An 8637-nucleotide genomic window follows, 5' to 3' on the forward strand; every position below is an offset into this window, starting at 1 on the left:
AAGACAGCATATTGTGGCTCTCTTCCATATCATCCAGTGCTTAATGTCTCATTAATTCTTCCATGATTCTCTCTGAGCCTTGTGTTAGGGAGGGGATGATGGTATCAATCATCATTTGGGGCTGATCGCACAATAGCCACTTATTCTCTGTGTAAGTGACTGTTATTCTAATTATTTAATGGTTTTATATATTCATATCTGAGGTCAAAGTCCATATAATGGAGCTAGAGATAGGGCTTGGTGGTTAAGAATGCTTGCTGTGCACCTGGCCAAGCTCTGGGCGTCCAGCTGAAGAGAGGGAAGAGGGATTCTATGAGCAAGGGGTATCAAGATAATGACGGGGAAATCTACAGAGACAACACAACCAAGCTAGTGGGAACTAACAAACTTTAGAGCAACAGCTGTGGAGCCTCCATGGGACTGGACTAGATCTTTTGAATGTGGGAGACAATTGTGTAGCTTGGTTTGTTTGAGGAGCCCCTGGAAGTGGGATCAGAATCCATCCCTGGTGCATGAGCTGGCTTTTTTGAGCCCACTACCTATGGTAGACACCTTGCACAGCCTTGATGCAGGGGGAGGGGCTTGGACCTGCCTCAACTGAATGTACCAGGCTTTGCTGGCTACCCATGGGAGGCTTTAGCTTTTCGGGGATGGGGGGGGTGGATTCGGGGGAGAAAGCTGCAGTGGGAGGGAGTAGGAGGAGGGATGAGAGGGGGATCTGTGGTTGGTATGAAAAATGAATAAAAATTTCTTAATGAAGAAAAAAAGAAAGAGAATTAGCGACCTAAAAAAAAGAATACTCGCCGTGCAGTAATGAGTACTAGAGCTTGGATCCCTACGCACAGGGCAAGCCAGGTGTGCACACACTGATGTCTTCCACTCCAAGCAGAGGACAGACACTGTGTGATCACTGGAGTTTTCAGGCTAGCCTAGAAAAGAAGAACCCTGGGTTCAGGCAGAGACCTTATTTCAAAGACTAGGCAGGGAGTCATAAAGGAGCCATGCAATGCTTTCTTCTGGCCTCTGTTGGCAAACACAGATGTAACATATGTGCACACACATGTACACTCACACAGATACTAATTAATATTTAAAAATTCAGATTATGTGTATACTTGGAGGTTACTACTGTTGGAAAGAGTGCCAAACATGTTTCAGAAATACGGGCATAATGGAAGAAGTGTGATGTCTGACACATAACAAACACTCAGAAGCACTGAATATCAAAAGTTGTAATATCCACAGTGATGAGGTTTAAAGCTCACTGACATGCTTTATTCAAAATCCCCTTCCCTGGTGTGCTGTGAGAGCTTGTCTAGAGTTCAGATTTGCTGTGATGAATGAGGGAAGGTAGACTCAAATTCCTACCACAACTGAGAAGCTTTAATAACCGATGGAGAAAGGAAACCAGTTTTCTCCCATGGAGTGTCACTGGGTAGTCACCCCCACTACAGGGCAGACTCTGTGACCAGGAAGTAGTTGGCCAACACAAAACGCAATCCATGGTTTTCTTGTCACGTTTTGGTTTTGTATCTTTTGACTAGTTGCTTTTGTTTCTTTTGGCCATTTTTTATTATAAGTTTGTTGTTTGAAGGAGGGGAAGAAAGGCGAGAACATGAACTTGGGTGGGTAGGGAGGTGGGGAGCACCTGGGAAGACTTGGGGAAGGGAAGGAATATGGCCAAAATACATTGTATGTAAAACATTTAATAAAAAATTAAAAATACGCCCGGCGGTGGTGGTGCATGCCTTTAATCCCAGCACTAGGGAGGTAGAGCCAGGCAGATCTCTGTGAGTTCGAGGTCAGCATGTTCTACAGAGTTGAGTTCTAGGACAGGCACCAAAACTACACAGAGAAACCCTGTCTTGAAAAACAAAACAAACAAACAAACAAAAAATTAAAAATAGAGTGGTTATATATGTATTTTTCAAAAATGCCTTTCTGTCATATGAGTTTCCTTATAATAAAAGTTGCTTTTGTTGTGTTTTTAAATGGTGGGAAGGAGTCATGCCATACAACAGAGCCCACATGGGAGATTTATTGAGAGGAGGGGAGAGAAAGGGGCAGAGACCGGACCCTGGAGACCAGAGCGAAGGAAAGAGACAGGAGGTGGGCAAGGAAAGGAATGCGCGCAGGGTGCTCTTAGTGGCTGCAGCTGAGGATGTATCCTGTCAGGACCCTAACAGAAGGCCAGTACAGATGCCTAAGTGCTAGCGACTTCCTTATTCCTCCTTAAATGACACTTTTATTTTTAAAGGACTGATATAGTACAGTTTCTTATAATCACACACAAGATGCTTGCATATTATGGAAAAGAATAAAATATAATTTAAATTCATATTTAGAGATAGTGGTTAATAATAAATCAATACAAGACTTGACATTGTATGGGCATTGAAGAATTAGCTGTTTATTCTAATATTTCTCTTTGGCTGTTGGTGTTTTGTTTATGTGTGTTTCTGCTTTACTTGGTGCCAATGCTAAGCAGGTTGCTAATTTTCTCTGAGCTTTTACTCACTTCCTCTGCTTCGGCACTGGTTCTGGGTTCAGATTTCCTGGGTGTCTTCTGTAGGTGCAGTATCACTGTTTCAGAACTAGAGGGCAATCCAAGTCCAAGTTTCTCTGGTCTGCACTTTGGTGCTTATTCCTGAAAGAACTAGGAAAGTGCCTACAGAGGATGTTCAGTTCTCACAAGCCTCACCTTGAGTGAGTAACCCGGATGCCTCACGCATTTACTGGCCCGTGTTCACAGTGTAAGTTTCTGCCTTCCTTTAGGCAGTGATTAAACTAACCCCAGGCTCCAGCATCATGACTGTGGTTACTAGTGTCCCTGTGCTGTGTCTTACTATGGGCCAACAACCTATAAAGAAGAACATGGCACTGGAGTCATACTAAAACCTTCCCGCTGAAATGGACTTTTCTCCAAGAATACTGAACCCAAGCACAATGTAGCTGGCTGGGGTAGAAATTTCATCAGCGGAAGCTATATGCCTTCCACAGGCCCCTGAGCTGTGCTAGAGGCCCTGTGCTCAGGCTACCCCAAAGGGGTCACTGTCAGGATCTGCCCACAGCAAGGCTTTATTTACTGCATTAGCACTACATTCCAGCTTGAAGTCTTGTGTTTAGAAATTCGTCCTACCCTCTGTGAATGGGTCCTAGTATGCTACTATGCTGCCAGAGGTTTGGGTAGTGTTGATTCAGACTGTCCATTGCCACACAGACTTTTGTTATCCTGAATCTTACATGCAAAAAAAGGCCTGCATGTTTTCAGTGGTACGCAAAACTCACACAGTAACTAAAGTGGCAGGCCCAAACGTAAATCCATCCGACTGGGGCACCGATCTCTCCGCCTTTTGCTCGGACGGTTTTAGAACTCTACGTACATGCACTGTTATGATGGCAGCTGTGCTGCTCAAGGGTGGATAAGAAGAGACAGAAACAGCCTCTCGGCCACCATAGCAAACCCTCAGCTAGATCGTGCATGATTCTCAGAGTCTCTAGGAACTGCCCATTCTTGAATGGGGATAGATGTGTTACAAGCCTACTCCAAAGAAAAAAATGATTCAGGCTACAACTGTAATCAATTTTATCAATGTACAGGTTCCCAAGCGAAGTTGTAGCACCTCCAAAAAGCCCTATTGATGAGCTCTGGTGTAAGTATGAAGGATTTGTTTTTTTCTATTGGATTTTGGATTTTTTCATGACAGCCTTGATTAGGAGTCTACACCCTGTTCCCTATCAAGTGGAGATTTCTTCCTGCTCTGCCACTCCAAACTGAAACTTCATCTAAGGTTATCAACATTGAGTTGAAATAATTTCTTGATTTCCTGAATAATTTAATAAAGATGGTATTCCCATTTTTCCATTCAAGACCCTTAGAACTTCAGAATGAACAGGAAGGTTCTTTGATAGCTTAAATAATTTGCTGATTCAGTCTTCTACTGAGACTAAGAAGGGTATAGGTGACTCAGTGTGGTGATATTCTGTTCCCCAAAATATTGTGCACCCTAATAAACTTATCTGGGGTCAGAAAACAGAACAGCCACTAGATATAGAGGCCAGAAAATGGTGGCACACACGCCTTTAATCCTAGCATTCCAGAATCAGAGATCATCTGGATCTCTGTGAGCTCAAAGCCACACTGGAAACAGCTAGGCATGGTAACAAGAACCTTTAATCCCAGGAAGTGGTAGCAGAAAGTTATATAACGTGTAAAAACCAGGAACTAGAGCTGGTTAAGCTTTTAGACTTTTGAGTAGCAGTTCAGCTGAGATTCATTCTGGATGAAGATTCAGAGGCTTCCAGTCTGAGGAAAAAGGATCAGCTGAGGAATTGGCAAGGTGAGGTGGCTGTGGCTTTTTCTGCTTCTCTGATCTTCCAGTATTCACCCCAATATCTGGCCCGGGTTTGATTTTATTAATAAGAACGTTTAAGATTCGTGCTAGAACTCAGCTTGTCACACTGCTAGAAATACTTTGGAAAACAGCCATGCTTTGACCAGGATATCAAAATTTCTGATAAAATAAAATATTAATACATGTAACAAAATCATGAAAGAATAAAGCCAACAAACTTGCATATGGCACTGACAATGAGCTGAAGCTTGCCTTTTAATTAGCTATCCAAGAGCAGTTTCTGAAAATGTTTGTATAAGAAGTCTTCTGTGGGATTTGGGGTGCATAACGTTAGGGCAGTTAAGTAAGCTTCTAGGCCCATTATTCTGTACAGGTTCATTTTGTGAGATGCTGGAAGGCAGTCTTCCATAGACTTCTATCATCTCTACTAATCTTGTTAACTTAGTACCTGACCACACTGGTTGTTAGTTCTCTTTGAAGACAGTCTTGTAGGACAGTCTTAAAAGATGCAGTGTTATCCCCTGGACAGGCTGGGGTGGGGGGTGGGGTTGTTTGTCAGCCAGAATAAGAAAGGCTCCAGCATATGCTATAGACAGTCACACTTGGGTCCTTTGTAAAAGTTCAGGTTCCCAATACTCACCCCACAGCATGTGCGTGCATCACTTGGCCTTCTTTGTCTTGTTTTCAAGGATATGGGACTAAACATGGGAATCAATATAAATTCTGATATTATCACTTCTGAAGTTTCCATAATAAACAATGTCCTTTGTGCATGACTTAAGAGTCTCCTAATACCTAAGGAAATTTAAGTTCTGAGCTGGAAAACAGGACAAAATATCAGACCCTTTGTGGATTTTACTATGAAGATAGATATCAATGTATGTTTCTAGCCATGAGAACCTTTTATCTCAGTATATAATACAAGTAATAATGCACATAATAATAGTAATAATAATAATACACATAATAAACACACATAATCCAGGCCAAAACTTGTAGAAATATTTAGAATGTAGTTAGGGATTATGCTAGTTTAGTAAAGTGGAGATCCATGACTACAATAGTCATGGGTAGTTGGCTGGGTTTCCAGTAACCGGCACAATTTCCTTCTTGTTTAACAGTCTGTAATTGCAATTAGAAAGCTGGTGGTGAATGCCATTTGATTATTCAATACAAGGGTCAACCCCAAAAACAAACTTACATGTAACATTATACAGAATGGTCAGGTTGTGCATATGTATTTAGGAATATGTATGTGTGTATGCATATATGTATGTAGGTAGGTAACTACAATTAATAGAAAAAATCCACAAATTTGAAAGACAGAAAGGTATGTAGGGGGGACTTTGGAGGGGGGAAAGAGAAGAGGAAAGGAAGAAATTATATTATAACCTCAAAAATAAAAGAAAAAAAATTAAATGTAGAAAGGAAAATATCAGATGTGTGCCATGCCTTCATGGTGAAATACTATAAACACCAGTATGTGCCCAATTTTCATAGAAGTAGCATAGCAGCACATATGCAATTAAAAGTAACTGAGTCTAAAACAGTGTTTCATCTATGAGCTTATTGCCTAATCTCCCTAGACATCAATTTCTCCCTTTATAATATATGGTAACTTAAAACAATGACCTCAGAGCTGTTATGAAGAAAACATGAGGTCATACATAAAAGAAGCTAGCACAGTCCAGCGTAGGGGACTCCACAAACATTTGCTATTGCTTTGGAGCAACTTAGGGTATCTCATTAAATACCTCAAGTTCTACAGTGGAATTTTGTATTCCTTCATACTATATACCCTATGAGATCATGATTTAAATATTTTCGGAAGTAACCTACCCTATTGTAAGCTCTGTTTTATATCAACAATAGCAGTGAGATTTCTATGCAATGCTATAAAGCTTCCCTAAAGAATGAACAGCTCTTTATACATGTGTCTGCAGGGACCTCTTATGGACTGAGTGCAATCTACCCTCTATACCCACCATCAAACAGTTCTAATTTGAAAACCTATGTTACTTTTCCATTAAAATGTTCTTCCTACAAAACACTGCAAACAACTCAGAATGTAGAAGCCTACTCCTTACTTGTTTCTTCTTTTCCCTTCCCTGTTGTTGGGTTGTTTTTTCTCTTTCCGATGGGGGGGGCACCACTCAGCTCCCAAATAAATCACACATGGAGGTTTATTCTTACTATGAATGCCCGGCCTTAGCTTGGCTTCTTTCTTGCCAGCTTTTCTTAACTTAAATTATCCCATCTATCTTTTGCCTCTGGGCTTTTCCCATTCTTTTGCTTCTGTAAATCTCACTCTTACTCCACGGCTTGCTGTGTAGCTGGGTGGCTGACCACTGGAGTCCTCCTCCTTCTCTGGCTACTTCATCTCCCTCTTTCCTCCCAGTTTTCTCCCTCTATATATTCTCTCTGCCTGCCAGCCCCACCTATCCTTCCTCCTGCTTTGCTGTTGGCCAGTTCTTTATTAGACCATCAGGTGTTTTAGACAGGCACAGTAACATAGCTTCACAGAGTTAAATAAATGCAACATAAACTAAAGTAACCTTAAAATAATATTCTACTATACTTCCCAGGCACAATGTATCCAGTAAAATCTGGACTTTTGAATATTTTTTTTACTCAGTCACAAATATGGTTCATTTTCCAGAAATGCTACTCTTCTCTTTCATTTCTCTCTTGTGAAATTTACTCATCTTTTCAGGAACAAGATTAAATGTCACTTTATCCATGAAACTACTTATGATTTCAGCAGTAGTGACAATGTCTTCCTCCTATCATGCATGAGAGCACATATAGGTAGAGTTTAATGAGAAACATACATGAGTCTTTATTGTTTAACATATCTTCCCTCAAGTCTCTCAGTAAAGGGAAGGTGGGAGAGATTTGTCCCGACTGCTGGCAGGCCAGAACACAGGAAACCTTCAGCTACACACCTGGGGCCATGTTGGGGTCCAAAGGCCACATTGCCAATGAGACCATGCTGATCAGAGTGGCCAGCTCTGCCACCTGGGGCCATGGTGACATCCAGGCCTGGCTGCTGTTGAAGAATGTATCTGGGTCTGTGGCCCTATCTCAGCTGGGGTCTAGTGTTGAAGTCTAAGACCTGTGTTGCCACCAAAGGCCACATGGTAGCCCAGGGTCTCAGCTGCTACCTGTAGCCTTGTGGATGTCCAAGGGCCATGCTGCTGTCAGAGTCATGCTTATCTGAGTGGCCTGTCCTGCCACCCAGGGCCACGGTGGCATCCCATCTCGCTCTGAATGCCACTGAGACGAATGAGGAGGTGTTGTAGAGACAGGAAAGACAGGATGGAAGAGGGTTTTGTTGTTGTTGTTTGGTTGTTTGGTTGGTTGGTTGGTTGGTTGGTTGATTTGGTGTGGTTTTAATTTTCTTTAGGGAGCGACACTGCAAGGGCGAAGGGAGGATAGGGGAAATGAGAAATGAGTTAGTTCATTTGGAATATAATATTATATTAGTATAATATAAAATACCTGTTAATTCCTTTGAATATAATATTTTAAAATCATCTTTAAAAGTCAAAAATTAAGATAAGCAACAGAAGGGCATGTTAAAAAAACAGCCAATTAGTCTGTTCTCTAGAGAAGCTGAGGAAAGCAGGGAACAGAGGGAAGGGGAAGAGGGCTGGCTCTGCTACCAGTCCTGAGTCATTGGTTGCATGCCTGAAAAAATAGAGAGCTTGGTGAAGAACACAGGCCCTTTGAACCAAGGGCTTTAGTAACCCTTGGAGGAAATGGCAGTTTATAATTAGTTTCAGATTATACTATTTAATCTCACAACTGAGACAAATTCCCATCCATCATATGAATCCTCTCATATAAGATATTGGACTAAAAGATATGTTTAATAAGAAGCATCCCATTTCCTGCTTGATGTGTTTATTTAGGACCACACAATTTACTTGAGCAGGATTATGAGATCTTTCAGATATATACTGGTTATTTAGTTGTTCAATGTGTTTTTAGTTACTTTTTATCTTAAATGTACAAAAATCTTTCACTGTAACAAACCTGCTAACTTAGCTCTGATAGATCCAGTCTATGGGCACTCTGTGTTCTTATATTTCCTTAATATTGTTCATGTTGGCAAGTATGAATTAGGAGAGGAACGAAGGCAGATGATATTTTTCTTCTCTCTGCTTTTCTTACATGCTCTTTTGAAAGTCTCATCATTCAGATCTTGAATTCCTCATGCTACCAATTACTGTACATATTACATCTAATTAATGTGGCCCAGAAGAGAGAAAGGAACATT

This window comes from Peromyscus californicus, unplaced genomic scaffold (assembly GCF_007827085.1).
Source record: "Peromyscus californicus insignis strain IS unplaced genomic scaffold, ASM782708v3 Scaffold_6__1_contigs__length_162567912, whole genome shotgun sequence".
Lineage (NCBI taxonomy): Eukaryota > Metazoa > Chordata > Mammalia > Rodentia > Cricetidae > Peromyscus > Peromyscus californicus.